General features: G+C 42.3%; 2 pseudogenes; both read left to right on the top strand.

Annotated features, from left to right (window-relative positions):
- The first annotated feature begins 210 nt into the window (after positions 1-210).
- On the top strand, positions 211-1434 carry LOC129489514 (pleckstrin homology domain-containing family B member 2-like; annotated as a pseudogene).
- A 2210-nt stretch (positions 1435-3644) lies between these two features.
- LOC129488141 (nuclear factor erythroid 2-related factor 3-like) overlaps positions 3645-23377 on the top strand; it is a 38618-nt pseudogene continuing 18885 nt past the window's right edge.

The following is a 23377-nucleotide window of genomic DNA, read 5'->3' as shown; positions in this document are numbered from 1 at the left end:
TATAAAAGCCAATAAAGATATTTCAAAAGTAAAACTATAGGCTGATTTTACTTATGGATATAGGTGTAAAAATTCTAGATAAAATATTCACAAACCAAACGCAGTATTACATTAGAAGAATAGATATTGGTGTGACAGTTGGAGCTGAGGAACCCCAGCAGTGTCTTTGCATTCTCCACTCTGGCTGGTGGGTGAAGAGATGGCCTGAAGAGTGGCTGGTTGCTGCAACAGAGTGCTATGTTGAAGCTCTGGAATAAGAATTGGTTTGACCTGTGGTCACATGGTACCTGACCTATTATGATGACCAGACTCGGCAGAGTGTTAAGGATAAGGCCCACATGCAAGTGGAATGCCTCAACATCCCTACCGGGCAGGAAATGTCGGGATAGTCAGCCTCTGGATGGAAAGTCAAAAGACTGCATACTGCCGGGAGTGGTGGCTCACGTCTGTAATCCCAGCACTTTGGGAGGTCGAGGCAGGCGGATCGCTTGAGGTCAGGAGTTCGAGACCAGCCTGACCAACATGGTGAAACCTCGTGTCATCTAAAAATACAAAAATTAGCCAGTCATGGTGGCACGCACCTGTAATCCCAGCTACTCGGGAGGCTGAGGCAGGAGAATTGCTTGAACCTGGGAGGTGGAGGTCGCATTGAGCCGAGATTGTGCCACTGCACTCCAGCCTGGGTGACAGAATGAGACCCTGTCCCCCCCAAAAAAAATGTATAAAATATATATTATATTTTGCATAATAAATAATATTTATATATTATATAATCATATTTAAATATATTAATATTTAAATATGATTATATAATATATAATATTCTTATTAAGATATATATCATATATAATTTATATATGTGATATATATATATCACATATTTATATATGTGATATATATATAAATATATATATATTTATATATGTGATATATATATATATAAATATATATATATTTATATATGTGATAGATATATATATATATATAGAAAAAGACTGCATGCTGCAGATTGTTTGCTCAGATGGGAAAGCAATTAGTCTTTGTGCAGAAAACACAGTGATTGCTTGGCCTGGAAATTTACACTCCAAGATTCCGGGACAAACACAGCCTGTGTGGGCTCCACAGTCATGACTGATGAGACACTCGTGGTTTCCTCCCCTTCACCACACACAGCCTATGCTGCACCAGCCACTGAGGAATAGGCCTGTGAGCCATACAGTGGTGTGTGCCTGCCAGGAACTCAAATTGTCTATGCTGCTAATGGACAGGCATATGCTGTGCCCTACCAGTACTCGTATGCAGGACTTTATGGACAGCAGCCTGCTAACCAAGTCATCATTCAGGAGTGATATCGAGACAGTGACCTGGGCAGTGGGCATGTTGGCAGGAGTGGCCATGGTCATGGCCTTAGGGTGTCTGTTCTTGGTCTTCTAGAGGCTGTAAGGTATTGATGTGCATAGCTCCTGATAACCCTGTGTGCAGTAACATGATTTACAGGGCATTTCTGTTTGTCACAAATGTTTTTAATAATAATTTTAATCGTTCCTTTGAAAGTAGTGACATCATAATTGTAACTAATCCACGTAAGTACCACAGAGAAAGGTTTGAACTGTGCTATTTTTTTCTTTTTCCTTTTTTTTTTTTGAGATGGAGTCTAGCTCTGTCGCCCAGGATGGAGTGCAGTGGCGCGATCTTGGCTCACTGCAACCTCTGCCTCCAGGGTTCAAGTGATTCTCCTGCCTCAGCTTCCCAAGTAGCTGGGATTACAAGCACGTGCCGCCATACTCGGTTAATTTGTGTATTTTTAGTAGAGATGGGGTTTCACCATGTTGGCTGGGATGGTCTTGATCTCCTGACCTTGTGATCCACCCACCTCAGCCTCCCAAAGTGCTGGGATTACAGGCATAAGCCACCACGCCTGGCCAGAACTGTGCTATTTTGTTCAAATATGGGCTCTCCAGGGGCACTGGCTCATTCTAGGACTGTCCTTACGGAGGTCTCGGAATACTTTATTTGAGCATAGCTGTTTTGAAAGGCATTTTCTTTTTAGAGTTAGGTGTAGTGCTTAAGGGATACTTTATTTTCATGTTATGCCAGTAATATAGTGCTGTATGCGTCATGAGTGATTGTGGCAAGAAAATCTACAGTTCCTTTCTGTTTAACTTTTTCAAACAAAAGACCAGAACCGGATGCATGTTACCTTAGGAGCTGTGGATTGGCAAGCTTCTGGTTACTTCTCCGAGGCTGTGATGTGAGAGCCCCCTGACTCGCCTTCTGGGGCTCCATAGGCCCCCAGCAAGGGTGACTCCTCAGGATGAGAGGGCACAGCCAGCCTTTGAAAAAACGATGCTTCAGAAATCTGCCTAACCCTAGCTTCTTCTTTTTCTTTCTTTTCTTTTCTTTTTTTTTTTAAGACAGAGTCTCACTCTGTCACCCAGGCTTGAGTGCAGTGGCACGATCTAGGCTCACTGCAACCTCCACCTCTCGGGTTCAAGCAATTCTCTGCCTCAGCCCCCCGAAGAGCTAGGATTACAGGCGCCCGCCACCAAGCCTGGCTAATTTTTTTTGTATTTTTTTTTTTTTTAGTAGAGATGGGCTTTCACTATCTAGGTCAGGCTGGTCTTGAACTCCTGACCTTGTGATTCACCCGCCTTGGCCTCCCAAAGTGCTGGGATTACAGGCTTGAGCCACTGTGCCCGGCCCCTAGCTTCTTATTCTCAGGTTATTCTTGTATGGTTTTGGTAGCCGTATTTGGAAAACATATCCCTCATTAGGAATTGATTTGAGCTTCTGAGTTTTAGGGTTTTATCCTTTAAAACTTGGAGAAGCCAGAACAATAACAAACAAGTGTGTGGGGGCAGATTTGCTTTATTCAGAGAGAGCTATTTGAGTGTGTGTCTGCCTGGGGTGTTTGCATTGCTGCCTCAGCCTCCTTATAGCCTATTTTTCTGCTTGTTGAGAGACTAATATTAAAAGAAAGGTGGGGGAGTGGAAGGAGAGCCTTAGTTAGAGCGTTTTCATTTCAGGCCTTCTGAGAGGTTGGACTGTGGGGGGATTGCTCTCTCTTGTCCCCCTGAAGGCCCACAGGAATGGGGCCCTGTGGCTGTCCACTGAGCACCAGGACAGACCGTAGCTGAGCAAACTCGGGTTATGGACGGGAAATGGGGCCCAGGGGCCCTCAGGACACAGGGACTGGTTCAAGGTGCCACTCAGTCTGGCCAGGACCCCTGCCTTGCTTTTGTTCTTGATCTCTGCATGATAGAGAAGCTTAGAACATGGAATTTTGAGCCCCAAAATGTGGGAGTCTCTGGAAAATCCAGTCCTGCCTTTCTGTCCAGTGCTCTTATTTCCAATATGATGAACTATGTATTTCAAATATTCACGTTTCTGTTGTTTCATGTTTTCAAGCTCTGAATTATTCTGGTTTTCTGTCCTGCATGCTTTAAACATGTGATTGTAAAAAGGCAGTTTAGCGCAGTGAATATCTCTGCCCCACCCTCCATATGGTCCTGTTTTCCCTAACATACGTTCCAGGTAGCACAGACGTGTTATTTTGCCCGACTAGTTACATACATGCTGTCTTGCTTTGCTGCTCAGTCACTTCCCTCTGAGGCCAACTTACATAGGATTCCACATGAAGCCAGATGCCCGAGAAACTGAGTGGTGACCACAAGTCTGTTTTTATCGCCAGTCCTAGGGGACTTGTTGACGTGAGAGTGTCTGTTCCCACCTGGAAGGATGTGTGTTTATCTGTCGTCTCTGGATAGATGCAACGTATGACAACGCTAGTGCCCATGGTTTAAAATGTCGCTTTGAGGATTTTCCATCCTGTATAATAAGAACGGCTTTGTTAAGATTATAATCGTTGTTAAAGCTGTATGTACGCTTTACTTAAAAACTGTGAACAGTTTTTCATGTTGCACTGGTGGTAATTTTGGACTTGGAATTACTGGGAGGGAATTACAGGAACCAGAGAGTATTGACTTTTGCAGCTGAAATGCTCTTGAAGCAGACGTCTCCCTGTGCCCCATGGCTGCTTCTGGATGAACTGGGGGAGATGTGGACTGAAGCTTGGGCACCCATGTGTGTCCCCTCCCCAGTCCCCATCCCCAGTGGGGCCAGCCTCATTAGGCAGCCATAGTTGAGCCTGGAAATTCACGGTCATTAGTGATTTGATCCTGGTATGAAATGCATACTGGGGATGAGGTGGGCTCAGATATTTCATTTCTTTGGCCACAACTCCCACAGATGCCAACATTTTGATAGCCTCAGTATCTCAATGACATCCTTTGTTTACGGTGCTACACTTAGTAATTCCAAGTCAAGAAGTGCGTGAGTTAGAAGAAACTTCTGTTCATTTTTGAGTAAGCATTTTACTTCCATGTGTCCTTTTTTTTTTTTTTTTTTTTGAGACAGAGTCTCACTCTGTCGCCCAGGCTGGAGTGCAGTGGCACGATGATCTCAGCTCACTGCAAGCCCCACCTCCCGGGTTCACGCCATTCTCCTGCCTCAGACTCCCGAGTAGCTGGGACTACAGGTGCCCGCCACCACGCCCCGCTAATTTTTTGTATTTTTAGTAGAGACGGGATTTCACCGTGTTAGCCAGGATGGTCTCGATCTCCTGACCTTGTGATCCACCCGCCTCGGCCTCCCAAAGTGCTGGGATTATAGGCATGAGCCACTGCACCCGGCCTCTATGTGTACTTTTAAATAATGATCCATACCTTGAAGAAGTTGGCCATTGACATTACTTGCATGCTAAACTGATTGTTCTTTTAGCTCTGTTCTTTTCATTCCTTGAATCAACTTCAGGGTCTTGGATATTAAAGAGAAGAGGGAGAACTGTGGTTAATATCTTGGATCATAATTTGTGAACAAGGCCAGACTTTGCCCATTTTAGGCCTTCCAGGACTCAGTGTAGCCACCTGGATCAGAATAAGATTCTCAGCTGAGACAAAAATGACCCCAGTTTATTTTCCACATCAAGTTTTGATCCCGCGGAATATTTCTTTTTCCTTCCCTGTGTATATAGATACCAGCCATGGAATGCAGCTCCACTTTCTCCCCAGAACTGAACTTTTTGTGATTGCTTTCTGTCTCTAGTATTCTTTCGTGTCTACGGAACTGATTTTTTTTCCTACGTATGCAAATTTTACGTTTGTAAGCAAAAATGTCAATATATTAACGTGTTAACCTTGAAGAAAAAAAAAGAATAAATACCAAGATTAAGTAAATTTATTCTGGAATGCAAGAATTGTTCAACGTTTAAAAAGCTATAAATAATAATCAATTACAGTAACAAATTAAAAGAGAAAACCTGCAAGATTATATTAATAAATATTTAAAAGTATGTGATAATTCAATATTCACTTCAGAGAAAAAAGCTACCTAAATATGATGAGATTTGCCAAAACCCAAAAGCAAACATCATACCAAGTATTATAGAACAAAAAAAGGTAACTGAATTAAAATGAGGAATAAGGCAGATACACTTGTTATCTCAACTTATTTATTACTCCTACATTGTTTTGGAGGCTCTAGCTAATGCAATAGAAGATGAGATTATTTGCTTAAATATTGAAAAAGGAAAGCACAATACTAGAATTAATAAGTGAATTCGGCAAGTCATTTGGACTTTTTGTTAATTGTCTTTGGCTGTTATTTATTGAATGATATGACATTGTAAGGAAATGTAAGTTTTATGTTTTTACACTAACAGATTTAAAAATCTTTTCCTTTAAATTTAGGATTTTGCATCTCTGCTTAGAAATGACTTCCTCATGCTTAGAAATGACTTCCCAGGATTTCTTCTAGTAGTTTTATGATTTTATGTTTAAACTTTCAATTCATCAGGAAGCTCCTTTTGGCTTGTGAGGGAAAATTGGGCCTAAGATTTATTTATTTTCAAAGTATTTTATGTATTACACAATGCACTTTCTCCCATTGATTTGAAATGCCAACATGGCATAAATTTCATTCTAGAATGCAGCTGGGTCTGTTTCTGGACTCTGTACCTCTGTTTTCTTCTTTTGCAGTTCCAAGATATTTTAATTATCGTAGCTGCATTTTATGATTTACTACCTGGACGAGTGAGTTTCTAGGGAGAAATTGTCAGCATTTTAAATAGTGAAGGGAAGGTACTAGCAGGGAGGTTAGTGATGTTACACAAGGGTGTATTTATTTATTTGTTTTTAGAGATGGGGTTGTGCTTTGTTGGCCAGGTGGTCTTGAACTCTTGGCCTCAAGCAGTCCTCCTGCCTCCACTTCCCAAAGTGCTGGATTACAGGCAGGAACCACCATACCTGGCCAGAAGGTTGTATTTAGATGACAGATCCCTGAAGAGGTGGGTGGGTGATAAGGGAAGTGCCGGGGGTTGAGAGGGTAGTGGGGAATGGTTTTCAGGGCCAGGTTGGGGTGTTAGCCTTGACCAGGAGGAAGGGTACTCTGACACTGTGAAGAGACAGAGAGAGGGAAAGCTGGCATTAGCAAGATTACAGCCCTTCCAGGAGAAAGACCCTTCATCCTACTCCTAATGCTGGTCTTAGGTAGCCATATTTTGTGACTGTGAGTCCCTGTCCATCCCAACCATCCCCGATTAAATCAGGAAGGCCCTGTTACCAGAAAGCGGTCCCCATCCAGACCCCAAGAGAGGGTTCTTGGATCTCGCATGAAAAAGAATTCAGGAAGAGTCCATAGAGTAAAGCGAAAGCAAGTTTATTGAGAAAGTAGAGGAATAAAAGAATGGCTACTTGGTAGGCAAAGCAGCCCCAAGGGCTGCTGGTTGCCCATTTTTATGATTATTTCTTGGTTATATGCTAAACAAAATGTGGATTATTCATGCCTGCCCTTTTTAGATAATATAGGGTAACTTCCTGACATTGCCATGGCATTTGTAAACTGTCATGGCGCTGGTGGGAGTGTGGCAGTGAAGACGACTAGAGGTCACTGTCGTCACCATCTTGGTTTTGGCCGGCTTCTTTACTGCAAGCTGTTTTATCAGCAAGGTCTTTATGACCTGTATCTTGTGCTGACCTTCTAGCTCATCCGGTGACTTAGAATGCAGCCCGGTAGGTCTCAGCCTTATTTTTACCCAGCCCTTATTTAAGATGGAGTTGCTTTGGTTCAAATGCCTCTGACAACCAGAGCATGGCAGCCATTCCAGAACAAGCAGACTGTGAAGTGACGTGACATGAAGAGCTCTTTTCCAAACATGAGGAAGGGAATTCAGTTAGAATCTCTAGTGTATTGATTTGCTGGAACACTCATTGTCAAGTTCTAGATTTTCTTTATGTAGAAAACGCAGACTCACAGTGTGAACAAAGCAAGTTTTAATGCTTCCCCACTTCCTCCCCAGACCCAGAGGGAGTGAAGGAGGGCAGTGTTCCTGTCCAGAAGTGGGTCAAGGCTTGAAATTTCTTACCACTGGGTGCAGGACTGGCTCTCACCAGGGATTGCAGGTCCTAGAAGATGCTGGGTCCTACCTGATGGAATCAGAGAGAAAGTCCAGTAGCTTGGTCTCAGTGGGGCCTCAGCGCAAAGAGACAGAGTGGATGTCCTTTTCCTCCAGACTGCCGGGGGCAGCAAATTCCATATGTATGTTTTGCTAAAATTTTTCTTCCTGAGAGTTTGCCTTCATGCGAATCTTCCTGAAGGGTATTTTCCCTGGGTCTAACCCCCTGCATATGAAAGCTAATGGTAGGCCGGGAGCAGTGGCTCATGCCTGTAATCCCTGCACTTTAGGAGGCCAAACTGGGTGGATCACCTGAGGTCAGGTGTTTGAGACCAGCCAGGCCAATGTGGCGAAACTCCGTCTCTACTAAAAACACAACAATTAGCTGGGTTTGGTGGTGGGCACCTGTAAACTCAGCTACTCTGGAGGCTGAGGCAGGAGAATGGCTTGAACCTGGGAGGCCAGCCTGGGCAAAAAGTGAGACTCTGTTGCCAAAAAAAAAGAAAACAAAAAGAAAAGAAAGCAAACAGTAGCAGTGGGTGGGAGTGTTGAGAAAGTGAATGATGGATTGATGGGCTCTTTTGCAAACCAGAGAGTTTTCAATTGAAGGAGGAAATAATCATGTTGTTTATTTGTTTCGCACCTGTCAGCTAATCAAGTGATTTGTTTCATTGACAGATGAACTAAGAAAGTTACTTATTTCTAGTGGAAAAGCATTCACAATAATTTAATCTTATCAGTAAAACTGAGAAGTTGTTCAGGGAATTGAATATCATTTCTGTGCCCAAATTCCCTTCCCATTTCTATTTATTTATGTGAACAAGTTTTTCACAGTTGTATATATATATATATATAAAAACAAAAATAGGAATAAAATCCATGCCAACTTAGTCTCACGCTATCATCTACAGATACATTAAAAATTGCAAAAGCCCTCTAAACTATTAAACAAATAGTACCATTCACCTTTCAGGAGCTTCGTTCTCAATATATTTCCTTTATATTTTATATTTACTTTCTGTTTAATGACTTAAAATATGTAATATTTAGGTACTTTGATCAACTGTTCACTGAAAACAATGGTAAAGATAATTTAATCCAGAAGAAAATTTAAATACAGAGCTTTAAGATCAAAGTAAATAATTTTTTAAAATTTCAATGTGTACACCTATTTTTGTTATAGAAACATAAGGAAGTTCAATAAAAGACTTTTAGACAGAAAAACACATTCCATTAGGATATAATTCTGTAGGAAATGTGGAAGGGCAGAGGTCCGGAGCCCGGGTCTGTGAACTCCCTTTGCCCCCAGGTCCTCAGATCTTGCCCTCCATGCTGAGATTTAGAGACTGGAGGCCCTAATGGCTGCTGATCTCGTATCAGGTGAGAGCTCATCTCCTTGATGACAACATCATTAAGCCCTAATTAGTCAGGCCACAGGAAGCTGGTATCTATTATTTAAAGGAAAGCAAAACACATTTTCCTTCTTCTTTGGTAGAACAGGAAGCAAGGCCACATGCTGAGTAGGAGGAGCCAGCACAGGGTGGAGTAGTGAAGGGCCGCTCTGCCCTAGCCACGTCTCAATGGTGAGCTTATATGTATTTCCCACTGGGCACAGCCGAGCGTCAGGGATTTGAGGTGTGTGTGTGTGTGTGTTTTGCTTATTTGCTTCACAAAGTCATTCTGGACCTCAGTTGAGAGAGAGAGGCTCTGATTCTTTAACTGGTGGCCCCAGGCCCTAGCACCCACTCTGTAGATGGGGAAAGAGAGGAACATTTGTGAGAGGTTTGGATAATCCTGGTCCAGAGAAAAGGCACATCATTTAAATTTTTATTTTTTTATTTTTTGAGATGGTCTCGCTCTGTTGCCCAGGTTGGAGTGCAATGATGTGATCTTGGCTCACTGAAGCTTCTGCCTCCCCGGTTCAAACGATCCTCTCACCTTAGCCCTGCAACTAGCTGGGACTACAGGCACATGCCACTGTACCTGGCTATTTTTTTATTTTTATTTTTTGTATTATTTGTAGAGATAGACTTTCACCATGTTGCCTAGACTGGTCTTAAACTCTTGGGCTCAAGCGATCCACCTGCCCTGGCCTCCTAAGGGCTGGTATTTCAGGCACGAGCCACCATGCCTGGCCTTTTTTTTTTTTTTTTACTTTAAAGGTTTTCGATATTTCCAACAATAATGAGCTTGAAGGGGCACATCACTTCTGCTCATACTCCATGACTTGAACTTGGTGGTTTGTGGCTTTCCTGGGGGTCCTGGAAGCAGGAGATGCTGGTTGGCTCCTCAGCTAGCTGTCTCTGCTCTACGGGGGTAGAAGGTTTGAAGACAGCTGAGACGGTTGGAAATAGCCACTGCAGCACGAGGAGAACAGCTGATCAGGAAACACAAGCCTGGTGGGCAGCATTAATGGCCAGCTGCAATCTGTGGGTTGGTGGGCTTTCCTCCAGCAGCCTCCAACTATGCCCCTACGAATGTCAATAGGAGAAGAGCTGGTTAGATCGAGCTTGTGGTTTCAGGGGAGAGGCATGTCAAGGGGACAAGGGGGCAAGGGAATTGAAGATCTTGGCAGGAAAGAATCTGAGGAACTACTATGTCTATGTTGGATAAGGAAGAGAGTGGTCATGGCAGGTGGGCGGAAAAGAAAGGGCTCAAGTACCTACAGGTCTTGATGAAACTGAAGAAGAGATGGAGTGGATGGAAGTGCTGGGATTACAGGCGTGAGCCACTGTGTCTTGCTCTGTTGCCCAAGCTGGAGTGCAGTGACACAATCACAGCTCACTGCAGCCTTGACCTCGGGGGCTCAAGCGATCCTCTCACCTCAGCCTCCTAAGTGCTGGGACTACAGGTGCTCACCACCATGCCCCCCTAATTTTTGTATTTTTTGTAGAGACAGGTTTTTGCCATAGAAACTCTGTATTTGTATTGTACTTGTATCTGGCCTCTAAACAGAATATACATGTTTAGAAATTGTTGCCCAAGCTGGTTTTGAACTCCTGGGCTCAAGTGATCCTCCTGCCTTGGCCTCCCAAAATGTTGGGATTATAGGTGTGAGCCACTTTGCCCAGCTCAATAAATTTTTTTTTCTTCAAGCCCCAGTCCAAAACTCAGGCTACTACAACAGGTATCTCAAATATGACACTTTTTCTTCTCATATTGGCACCATTGTCAGTTCAGTCTCTGAAGGTGAAGTGTCTTGAGATCACTGCTCTCCATACATAAAAGCAGTAAGAGACTTCTTCAAACTTGTATTTTAACCACGTGGCTCTGCTTTTTACCTTAAATTAATGATGACTATCACCTGTTTTCCACAGTAGTATTTGTTAACCGAAGCTACTAAGTATTGTAAGTTTGTCTAAGGCAGGATGATAGGGTACATAGGAAAAAATTAAATCTATTTTATAACTATAAAGGGAGGCATAAAACTAGAGCATGTTCCTGAAGCAGGTCATGTTTCAAAAAGATGTTCAGGGATGATGGACTTCTCCAGCAGCATGCAGCATTTTTTTAAAACTAGGAACTACCTTTTTTTTTTTTTAAAGATTAACAAAGAAAAAAAACAGGAAGTAAAGAACAACAACAATCTGCATTGCTGTACCCAGCGCAGGAGAAGTTGTCTGATGTGTAGATATAATTTCAGTCATTTGAGATTAAGAAACTTTAAAAGGGTCCAGGTGTGGTGGCTCATTTCTGTAATCCCACCACTTTGGGGGGCCGAGGTGGGCAGATCACTTAAGGGCAGGAGTTTGAGACCGGCCCAGCCAATGTGGTGAAACCCTATCTCTACTAAAAATACAAAAATTAGCTGGGAGTGTTGGTGGGCGCCTGTAGTCCCAGCTACTCAGGAGGCTGAGGCAGGAGAATCACTTGAACCCGGGAGGCGCAGGTTGCAGTGAGCTGAGACCACGCCACTGCACTCCAGCCTGGGTGAAAGAGTGGGACTCCATTTCACCAAAAAAAAAAAAAAAAAAAAAAAAAAGTTTAAAAGGATAATTTGGAATACTTGTATTCAGACTCTTAACACAGTATATATGTTTAAAAATTGTGGATTCTCAGATGATATTTGATTAATAAAAACATATTTTTATCATTGGTGAATGTACTGGGTTGGTTAGGGCCTCCCCAAGTTCACGTCTCCCTGGAACCTCAGAACATGACCTTATTTGGAAATAAGGGTCTTTACATGTGTGATCAAGTTAAGATGAGATCATACTGTATTAGGTTGCACCCTAAATCCAATGACTGGTGTTTTATTTTTTTTTTAATTTATTTTTTGGACACAGGGTCTCTGTCACCCAAGCTGGAGTGCAGTGGCACAATCTCAGCTCACTGAAGTCTTGACCTCCCAGACTCAGGTGATCCCCCCACTGCAGCCTTCCGCGTAGCTAGGACTACAGGTGTCCACCAGCATGCCTGGACAATTTTTAAATTATACATAGAGACAGGGTCTCCCCATGTTGTCCAGGCTGGGATTGGTGTTTTTAGAAAGCTGTACAAAGACACAGAGACACACAGGGAGAATACTGCATGACAATGGAGGTGGAAATTGGAGTGAAGAGTCTAGAACCAGGAAATGCCGGCAGCCACCTAGAGCTAGAGGAGGCAAAAGGGGCTTCTTCCCAAGCGCCTTCAGCAAGGACATGGTCTTTCTATACCTCAATTTCAGACTTCTGGCCTCCAGAATTGTGAGATAACAAATTTTTGTTGGTATAGGCAAGTTTGTGGTACTTTGTGGTAGCAGCCTAGGGAACCAACATACTTAGGTGGGGTAAAAAATATGGAGGTAGAAGGTTGGAATAGCTGACATTTTTTCTAAATGTTATGATGGACAGTCTGTGGTATAGCCTGAATGAACCAGATGCTTCCTGCTGGAACAGTGACATTCGCAGGTTCTTTGGTTCAGAGTTTACTAAAACATAGCCAATAGACTTCCCTTCAGATGGAGAAATGATTTTCTATTTTATATATAAACGAGTTTGGTATGCTTCATGGTATCTTTAACTTCACTAAATAAAACGCTGCACAGAAACATCCTACACTGCAGTCCCTGAAGATATTACTTTTCTTTTCTTTTTCTTTCTTTTTTTTTTTAGACGGAGTTTTGCTCTTGTTGCCCAGGCTGGAGTACAATGGCGTGATCTCAGTTCACCGCAATCTCCGCCTCCTGGGTTCAAGTGATTCTCCTGCCTCAGCCTCCAGAGTAGCTGGGATTACAGGCGTGTGCCATCATGCCCAGCTAATTTTGTATTTTTAGTAGAGACGGGGTTTCTCCATGTTGGTCAGGCTGGTCTCGAACTCCCGACCTCGGGTGATCCGCCCGCCTTGGCCTCTTAAAGTGCTGGGATTACAGGCATGAGCCACTGAGGCTGGCCGATATTACTTTTCATAATTTGTTTTTGCATTTTTCTTTGTCTCCAAGGCCAGCCTCATAGATGTGTAATATTTAATTTTACGTTTAGCTAATGGTTACAAATATTACGTTTCTTTGTCATTGAATACTTTTGAAGTTATTCTGATGCGTATTTACCAAACTTTATGAGGCTAAAAACCTTTGTGATTTTTTTTTTTTTTTGGGAGCATAGACAATATTTTTATATGCTGATAGCTATAATCGAAACATAGGGGTTACTTAAATGAACAAGCGATCTATCACAAGAGAAATGGAAACAGACATTTAATGCATCATTTTGCTAATGGTTCTTCCCTATCCACTAATCAGCCTCCATTCACTTTTTTGCTCTGATAAATGTACTATATTGTTTTATAAATTTTCTTCTGAGTGTTCATGTAAGAAGGAAGTTATTGCAGCCCTCTTTACACAGAGACCTAATGGAATGAAGGACTTGATCAACATCACAGTTTTCCTATCAGTGAGTAGGTTTTCTAGCTGGATTAATGCCAACTCTTCCTTTTTTTTTTTTTTTTTTTGAGATAGAGTCTCACTCTTTCACCCAGGCTGGAGTGCAAATGGTGCGATCTTGGCTCATTGCAACCTCTGCCTCCCAGGTTCAAGTGATTCTCCTGCCTCAGCCTCCTGAGTAGCTGGGACTACAGGTGTGTGCCACGATGCCTGGCTAATTTTTGTATTTTTTTTTTGTAGAGACAGGGTTTTACCATGTTGGCCAGTCTGGCCTTGAACCTCTGATCTCAAGTGATCTGCCTGCCTGCCTTGGCCTCCCAAAGTGCTGGGATTACAGGCGTGAGCCACCACACCTGACTCTTACTCCTGTTCTTAGCTCAAATCTCATCCAAAGGAAATTGGCACTCTCAATTTCCTTTTACATTAAGAATGAGTTTGATGTTCATAAGTATATACTCTGAAATGGTAACCAATATTCCCTTTGAAATGGGTCCCCTTGATGTCAACACAGGGAAATAAGGCAGAATGGCAAGACAAGGCCCTGTACTTACCCTGCTCTGCAGCCAAAATGGAAACTAAAGACCATTCGTTTAGTCAGGCCATTAACCTACATAATCATAAAAGCAGAGATCCTTGTCCATTGGTGATATCTACTCTAAAGCACAGTGAAATTTAGTCTAACACCTATTTTAATGTTTTGATTTTCCTATTCTGTAGCCTGATCTTGTAGGCATTGAGTTGGTGCTTTTAACCCTTGGTGAACACAAGATTTGAAAAAGCCTCTGAGAGGCGAGGGAATTACATAAACTATGCTGCATAGTTAGATGGTCTGAAACTTTGCTCTGCCTATGAAGTAAACACCTTCATAGGTTGTCACATTCTTAGAAATGCAAATAGCTTCTGTGGAGATACATTAAATATAAATTTCCAAACTTATCGGCCAGCTAACATAGGAAATATGTTAGATTTAAACACCAGGATTTTAGAATTTGTGTACTTTCTTTTATGGCAGCTGCAACTGGTTGTCAATCCAGAGAAAAAAGAGAGCTGAGTTTTGGAAGCTACTCCTATGTGGTATCTATTGTTTTTATTTTATTTTGAGACAGAGTCTTGCTCTGTTGCCGAGGCTGGAGTACAGTGGTGTGATTTCGGCTCACTGCAACCTTCACCTCTGGGGTTCAAGCTATTCTCCTGGTTCAGCCTCCCAAGTAGCTGGGATTACAGGTGTGTGTTATTATACCCGGCTAATTTTTGTACTTTTAGTAGAGTCAGGGTTTCGCCATGTTGGCCAGGCTGGTATTGAACTCCTGAGCGCAAGTAATACACCCACCTTGGCCTCCCAAAGTGCTGGGATTATAGGTGTGAGCCACGGTGCCTGGCCTGGGGCTAGGTATCTTTAAATATTGGGCAACTTACTAGCGATTTTCTTGGAAGGCAGATGGCCTCTTCGGTCACCAATTCTGTAGGGTCTATGAAAGAGGATAGAGTGAGTAATTAAAATATAGGCATAAAGAAAAAAGTGAGACAAATAGCAGGGGGCAGACCTCTGGGTTACAGAACACCACCCAACATTTCACTGTCTTAGCTTCGTGTTTTCTCTACAAAGAATTTCATTCCATCTGTTTGGGAAGTTTCTTCCCTAACTTCCATAGAAAACACATTATTTTGTTAGAACTGGAGGGTGGTATTTGTGATTTCAAGATGGTTTTTCGCCATTTTAATCTCTCTTTATCTGAGGTTAGACTTTTGTTTGCAGTTGTGATTTTCAAAGAAAAGGTCCTGTCAAATGTTTCAAGTAGAACACAGCAACACACATTTATTTGCACCCCAACTTGTCAACAAAGTGTGGGGACAGGCATGAAGGAGAGATGCCATTAACTGCCATTGTTTAACTTCATTGCTGCCTGCCTCAGAACTCATCTGACTAAAAACACTTCTTAACCCCAATGTTTTTCTGTCATTTTAGGATTTCAGTGTGGCACAATATGTTCCTGCGGTCCAAAATTGAGAAGGGAATTGAAACAAGGGAAACTTTTACTGTTATGAAATATAATAAATAGTGCTTGCTTTACTGTATGATTTTTATGCTTTCTGATTATATGGACTCTATACAGTTTGTATAGTCACAATGACAAGAATTATTTTATCTTCCCTTTCTTTGGCCCAGCTTTTTGGGCCACTCTCACTATGACTAGCAATGAGCATTAAGTGGTTAATAAGGAAGCAGGTGCCCAGATATTGGCTCCAGTTTTCACAGTATCCACCAGTGACTGTGGACACTTTGGGTAAGTCATTCTCCACAAAGAACGTGGTTTATTTGTATTTTTATAGATTTGAGCTATGTAGTTAATAAGGCTATGGTAGCTCTTTGATGTTCTATGCTGAATTTTCTTAGTTCATTCTTTGTTTTTTTGAGACAGAGTTTTGCTCTTGTTGCCCAGGCTGGAATGCAACAGAACGATCTTGGCTCATTGCAGCCTCCGCTTCCCAGGTTCAAGTGATTCTCCTGCCTCAGCCTCCCAAGTAGCTGGGATTATAGGCATGCACCACCACACCCAGTTAATTTTGTATTGTTAGTAGAGACGGGGTTTCACCATATTGGCCAGGCTGGTCTGAAATTCCTGGCCTCAGGTGATCCACTCGCCTCAGCCCTCAAAATGCTGGGATTACAGGCATGAGCCACTGCACCTGGCCTCGTAGTTCATTCTTAAAATCTATAACCATTAGCATTAAAACATAAATAACTGAAATTTAAGCATAAAATATTTAATGAGTAAAAAAATGGCCCAGAAGAGAAGTAAAAATCAATAGCTATTCATAAGGGTAGGTTTTCATATAGCTTGTATTAGGTAGCATTGTATTGTGTGTGTGTGTGTGCGTGTGTGTGTGTGTGTGTGTTGGGAGGAGTGCATTAATTTGTGAGGGCTCCCATCTCCCATAACAAAAAACTTCAGACTGGGTGGCTTAAACAACAATTTTTTTCTCACAATTCTGGAGGCTAGATGTCCGCGATCAAGGTGTCGGCAGGGTTGGTGTATTCTGAGGCCTCTCTCCTTGGCTTGTAGGCGGCTGATTCCTCACTTCATTTGTTCTTTTCTCTGTGCCTATCTGTGTCCAAGTCTCAGGAGGACAACAGTCATATTGGATTGGAGTTCATTCTAATGACCTCATTTTAATTCTATTGCCTCTTTAAAACCTTATCTCCAAATAGACAGTCATATTCTAAGGTATTGGGGGTTAGGACTTCAACATGTGAATTTGTTTTTGGCGGTGGGGGGGGGATACAATTTAGCCCATAATAGTGGGTATATGGCTTTAACAGCTTTCTTGAGGTTTATCTTATGAACTATACATTTAGCCCATGTTAAGGTTGACCAGTCTTAGTAATTTTATGCAGCCCTGCAACTGTCACCGCAGTCCCATTTTTTTTTTTTTTTTGACAGTGTCTTGCTCTGTCGCCCAGGCTGGAGTGCAATGGTGCGATCTTGGCTCACTGCAACCTCCGCCTCCCAGGTTCAAGCGATTCTCCTGCCTCAGCCTCCCCTGTAGCTGGGACTACAGGCGTGTGCCACTATGCCCAGCTAATTTTTTGTATTTCAGTAGAGATGGGGTTTCACTGTGTTAGCCAGGATGTTCTTGATTTCCTAACCTCGTGATCTGCCTGCCTCAGCCTCCCAAAGTGCTGGGATTACAGGCGTGAGCCACCATACCATGCCGCAGCCCCATTTTAGAACTACATGACGTTGTTCTAAGTCTCTTGGAGCACAATGATGTAATGGGAGTATTGGATGACAACCCAGTTGTTATATTCTCAAATTACTTACTAAAATTTATGTTTTAAGCATCAGTTAAAATGATTGCCTGTTGGTCTGTAAATTTTCCTAATCGGTTATACCGATGTTGATATATTTTGCACTTAGCATCCTGCCTATTTTTTTTTTTTTTTTTTGCCATGGTTTTTCTTATAAGGATGAAAGAGGAGACCCCAAATAAGCTACTTAGAAGGGAAAAAGTGTTATAAGTTTTCATATGGAAGATTTCATCTGATTTTGATAGAATGGAAAGGGCACTGGCCAGGCGCAGAGGTTCACGCCTGTAATTCCAGCACTTTGGGAGGTTGAGGCAGTAGGATTGCTTGAGGCCAGGAGTTTGAGACCAGACTGGGCAACATATGGAGACCCTGTCTCTACAAAAAATAATTAAAAAATTAGCTGGCTGTGGTGGTACATGCCTGTAGTCCTAGCTACTCGGGCCAGGAGTTAGGGAGACCTGGGTTTGCTCTGAGATTCATACTTTCCAAACTGAGCCTCAATCTTCTCAACCAAATAAGACCCTGCTCAGCATGCAACACTGCTAGGAGCATAATAAAGAATATTACCCAGAGTAAAAATCCTTAAAAAGTTTTTTAATGTAAATATAGGATGGTATTACTTTTTGAAGAAAAATAAAATGGGGTCCCTGATTAGAAATAATTAAAATAGACTTTTCTGAGCTGTTAACAGTTTACCCAGTTACTTCAAAGAATAATTGTTTTGCCAGAACCTTAAACTTTAAATTGGTCTATAATCTAAACATTATTATTATTATTATTTGAGATGGAGTTTTGCTCTTGTTGCCCAGGCTGTAGTGCAATGGCACGATCTCGGCTCATTGCAGCCTTTGCCTCCCGAGTTCAAGTGATTCTCCTGCCTCAGCCTTCTGAGTAGCTGGGATTACAGGCATGTGCTACCATGCTCAGCTAATTTTGTATTTTTAGTAGAGGTAGGGTTTCTCCATATTGGTTAGGCTGGTCTCAAACTTCTGACCTCGGGGGATCCGCCTGCCTTGGCCTCCCAAAGTGTTGGGATTGCAGGCATGAGCCACTGCACCTGGCCTATAATCTAATTATTAATGTGCCAAACAGCCTAAAGAAATTGGCTCAAAAAGACAAAGAGATTAAGGTAAATGTTAACAATTACAAAATCATGCTTCAAGTTTATGAACAGCAGTCATATTTCATCATGCTTTTAACTGTCTCATTAGATTGTGTTTAAATACATTGGGAAAGTTGTTTGCAGTTTGAAGCTTCCTCTGCTTTTGCTCACAAGGGTCTCTTCTCAAATAATTATTATTTGAAAGTAATGAGGGTCTGAGAAAGGAAAAGTCACTCCCACCACTCCACTCTACCACACATGCGAATTCAGATCACCCTGACTTCAGCCGAAATACCCTGGTTCTACAGTTACACTTGGTCTTAATTGAAATATGTGCAGTGACGCAGGTTTATAGCAAATTGATTTATTATTAAATAATGTTTGCTCAAAACTCATAATTTTAATTGAGATTTTTTTGTCCTTGGAGCAATGTACAAGCATAAAAGGGAGGCCCCTTCTTTGTAATCAAGAGGTTTATTTTTTTTTGAGATGGAGTCTCACTCTTTCGTTGAGGCCGGAGTGCAAAGGTGCCATCTCAGCTCACTGCAACCTCCACCTCGTGGGTTTAAGCAATTCTCCTGCTTTAGCCTCCCAAGTAGCTGGGATTACAGACACCTGCCATCACACCCAGCTAACTTTTGTATTTTTAATAGAGATGGGGTTTCACCATGTTGGCCAGGCTAGTCTCGAACTCCTGACCTCAGGTGATCCACCTGCCTCGGCCTCCCAAAGTACTGGTATTACAGGAATGAGCTGCCGCGCCTGGCCAAGAAGTTTCTTGAGGCAGGGATTTGAACGTGGAGAATGGGTGTAAATATGTAGGACAGCTCTCAGTCAGATATTTCAGGAAATAATGTTATTACCATCTGTGCTCACTCACTCTTTACCTCTTGTACAAGAGTTTACTGAGGGGAGTATATGTGAACCCCCATTTGTGCACTAATTGTGATGGTTAATCCTGAGTGGCAACTTGATTGGATTGAAAGATGCAAAGTATTGATCCTGGGTGTGTCTGTGAGGGTGTTGCCAAAGGAGATTAACATTTGAGTCAGTGGCCTAGGAGAGGCAGACCCTGGCAGGGGCAGATGCCAGCACAGCTAGAAAAAAGCAGGCAGTATAATCCCAGCTACTCAGGAGGCTGAGTCAGGAGAATCGCGTGAACCTGGGAGGCAGAGGTTGCAGTGAGCCGCGATTGCACCGAGCCGCGATTGCACCATTGCAGTCCAGCCCGGGTGACAGTGTGAGGATCCGTATCAAAAAAAAAAAAAAAAGAAAGAAAAAAGCAGGCAGGGGAAGGTGGAAGAGCAGACTTGCTGAGTCTTCCGAGCTTCATCTTTCTCCCGTGCTGGATGCTTCCTGACCTTGAACATCAAACTCCAAGTTCTTCAGCTTTTGGACACTTGGACTCGTTTGCCAGAGGGTCTTGGGCCTTTGGCCACAGACTGAAGGCTGCACTGTCAGCTTTCCAACTTTTGAGGTTTTGGGACTCAGACTGCTCCACCACTGGCTTCCTTGCCCCTCAACTTGCAGATGGCCTATCGTGGAGCTTTACCTTGTGCTCATGCGAGTCATTCTCCTTAGTAAGCTCCCTTTCATATATACATATATCCTGTTAGTTCTGGCCCTCTAGAGAACCCTGACTAATACACTAATGTTCTGTCATTTGCAACTTCCAGTAAAATGAAGTACTGTTTAATGATATTTAGAACTTATGACTGGCAATTCTTAGATTGAATCATTCAGACTTCTAAAGATCTGGTGTGTTCTTAAGAACATTAAGTCTTGCAACTTGTATTACAAAACCTCTTTCTAAGTGGCTTTGCTCTTTTCAAATGGAAAGTGTCAGTAGTGCATTGAACCATATGTGGAAATAAATCAGATGGCAGAACATGCTGTTAATTTCCCCAAGACGCTGATTATAAATATTCTTTACAAACAGGTCTAGCTCAACATGCTTGCTTTTCCTTCATGGAAACTGAAATCTCACCTGGCAATAGATTTCAATGTCTGGACACACACATAGCACTTTCAGGAAAGCCACTGAAAACAGCTGCGGCCAAGAAAGTCTTCAAATCTCAAGGCCACACCTAAGATACAAAGCCAAGGGGAGGAGCCAGCTGCAGGTTCTGCATTAGATGGATTTCCCAAGGGAGGGGCAAAATGTCTCTCTTACTGAACTCCACAGAGTGTATTTTGCTGTCTAGGTAAAGGTGGGAGGGAAGGGGCCCTAGGATTGTTTGAGATGCAATCTTGAGAGGTTGTGAGATTACACTCATTACAAAAAATAACTAGCCAGGTGCAGTGGTTCGTGCCTGTAATCCCAGTACTTTGGGATACTGAGTTGGATGGGTTGCGTAAGCCTAGGAGATCAAGGCTGCAATGAGCCATGCTCGCGTCACTGCACTCCAGCCTGGGTGAAAGAGTGAGACCCTGTCTCAATTAAAATAATGATAATAATAATAATAACCTTAGATGGAACTTGGAAATGGTACCAAGAAGCAAGTGTCTTTGAATATCTAAGGTAACTACAAAATCTGCCCCTGGAACTCCTAGCAAGCCATGAGATTGGTAACATTGATCCAGGCTCAGACTGATGTCTGTTAGTAAAAAACTCTTTTCCATTTATTCCTTATTATTATTATTATTATTTGAGACAGAGTCTTGCTCTGTTGGTCAGGCTAGAGTGCATTGGTGCGATCATGGCTCACTGCAGCCTCAACCTCTTGGTTGAGGTGGTCATCCTCCCACCTCAGCCTCCTGAATAACTGGGATCACAGGGGCAAGCCACCACACCCAGCTAATTTTTAAAATATTTGTGTAGACAAATAGTGAGACAGGGGTCTCTGTGTTGTTCAGTTTGGTCTCAAACTCCTAAACTCAAGTGATCCTACCACCTTGGCCTCCCAAAGTGCTGGAATTATAGGTATTAGCCACCATGCCCGGCCTCCTTATGCTCTTTTAAAACAGGAGTGAATAAAGCCCTGACATGTTCCCAAGCCTAAATTTCCCTCATTATTGATTCTTTTGTTCGAAATGTCTCCAAGGCAGTCATCTCTCTAAATTATTTCCTGATTACTCAGACGTGATAAATCATAAAGTCACCTATTTCTTCTACAGAGATTTGGAGAAGTGTTAAGTGATCAATATCCAAGCAGTGCAACATGAGCTGCTGGATTTGCTAATGATCACTCTAAATAGGTTTCTTGTAAGCGTTGGCAATGAACTTGAGAACTCACTTTATTCATTTTCTCTGATTACAGAGAAGATGAAATTTCACATAAGTGCACTGTAAGAAGCTGCCCATGTTTCTCCTGTATTCAGATAGTTTCCACGATTCCATTCTCATTCTTAGAGAATCAGTCCTTCCCTTGGTAGATGAAGATAGTTTCTGTTTAGCAGAGGACTGGGCCCATCTTTCCTTAAGGGATGACAATCTTTGTGCCATTGCCACTGGTGAAGGCTTCTAGGACATCTCCATGGATGGAATAAGCCATTGCAGAAGGAAGGTCACCTCCTCAGAGAATGGCCTTTGAGGAAGATCCATGGGGAAGAGGAAAAAGGTAAGAAAATGCATATCTACTAATAACCTTCAGTAAAACCAACAGGGTAAACTACAAATCAATTTGAAAGGAATACGTTAAAGACTAAATGTTCCAAATCAAATTGGTGCTGAGTTTGTGCACGTAAAAAACTTGTGTGCTAAAGCAGGGAACAGATTTCTAAATATTACTTGCCAATGCCAACGTGTACTTGAATTTTTACTCAGTAAATGTTCATTACTGTCAAACGTATCCCCAGGATCCTTTTAATTTTTAGAAATACAAAAATGAATAAGTCATGGTCTTTGCTAAGATGAGAACACAAATTAGTAAAAGATATTTTAGTAATTTCATTTCTCTCTTTTTTTTTTTTTTGAGACAGTCTCACTCTGTCACCAGGCTGGAGTGCAGTGGTGCACTCTCAGCTCACTGCAATCTCGGCCTCCTGGGTTCAACTGATTGTCCTGCCTCAGCCTCCTGAGTAGCTGGGACTGTAGGCACGCACCACCACGCTCAGCTAAATTTTTGTATTTTTGGTAGAGATGCTGGTCAGGATGGTCTTGATCTCTTGACATCGTGATCCACCTGCCTGGGCCTCCCAGAGTGCTGGGATTACAGACGTGAACCACCATGCTCAGCAGTAATTGTTAAAAAAGTGTGGTTTTGGAAATGTGCCAATGTAGAGCAAACACAGATTATATATATGAATTAGATCTAAGGCTTTTAGTGCCCTTATAGTGAAACATTAAGACAAATTTCTCTTTTTCTCTCTGTACAAACTAATAGTAATTTGTTAATCTATATTACTCTGATATCAACTGTGTAACAAGATGAGCTCATCTTTATCGATGAAAACATGATGTAGTTTTCCATTTTGGTGGTAGCTGACAAAAATGACTAACCTTTAAAGGGTTTATTATGACTCACTGATTTGAGCTGGGTGTATACCAATGAGAACTTGACTAAATATTAAGGTAGTTTGAAAAGAAACTTGCTGAAAGACTTAACATCTTTTGCAATAACTGGTTTACACTCAGTATCTCTACTTTATGCTATAATGAATATCATACCTGAATCTCCTTTGTAAATATTTACTTGTTCGAGTAAAAGAGAAATAGAAAAAAATTACTTGGCCAGGTGCGGTAGCTCATGCCGGTAATCCCAGCACTTGGAAGGCCAAGACAGGTGAATCACTTGAGGTCAAGAGTTCAAGACCAGCCTGACCAATGTGATGAAACCCCATCTCTACTAAAAATACAAAAATCAGCTGGGTGTGGTGGCACGTGCCTGTAATCCCAGCTACTTGGGAGGCTGAAGCAGGATAACTGCTTGAACCCAGGAGACAGAGGTTGCAGTGAGTCAAGATCGTGTGCCACTACATTCTAACCTGGGCAAGAAATTCAGACTCTGTCTCAAAAAAAAAAAAAAAAAAAAATGGCTGGGTGCAGTGGCTCATGCTTGTAATCCCAGAACTTGGGGAGTCCGAGGCAGGTGGATCACCTGAGGTCAGGAGTTCGAGACCAGCCTGGCCAACATGGTGAAACCCTGTCTCTACTAAAAATACAAAAATTAGGCGTGGTGACATGTGCCTGTAGTCCTAGCTACTCGGGAG

This window comes from Symphalangus syndactylus, chromosome 1 (assembly GCF_028878055.3).
Source record: "Symphalangus syndactylus isolate Jambi chromosome 1, NHGRI_mSymSyn1-v2.1_pri, whole genome shotgun sequence".
NCBI lineage: Eukaryota > Metazoa > Chordata > Mammalia > Primates > Hylobatidae > Symphalangus > Symphalangus syndactylus.
Note: the sequence above shows the minus strand (reverse complement) of the source record. Positions and strands in the feature narration are given on the sequence as shown.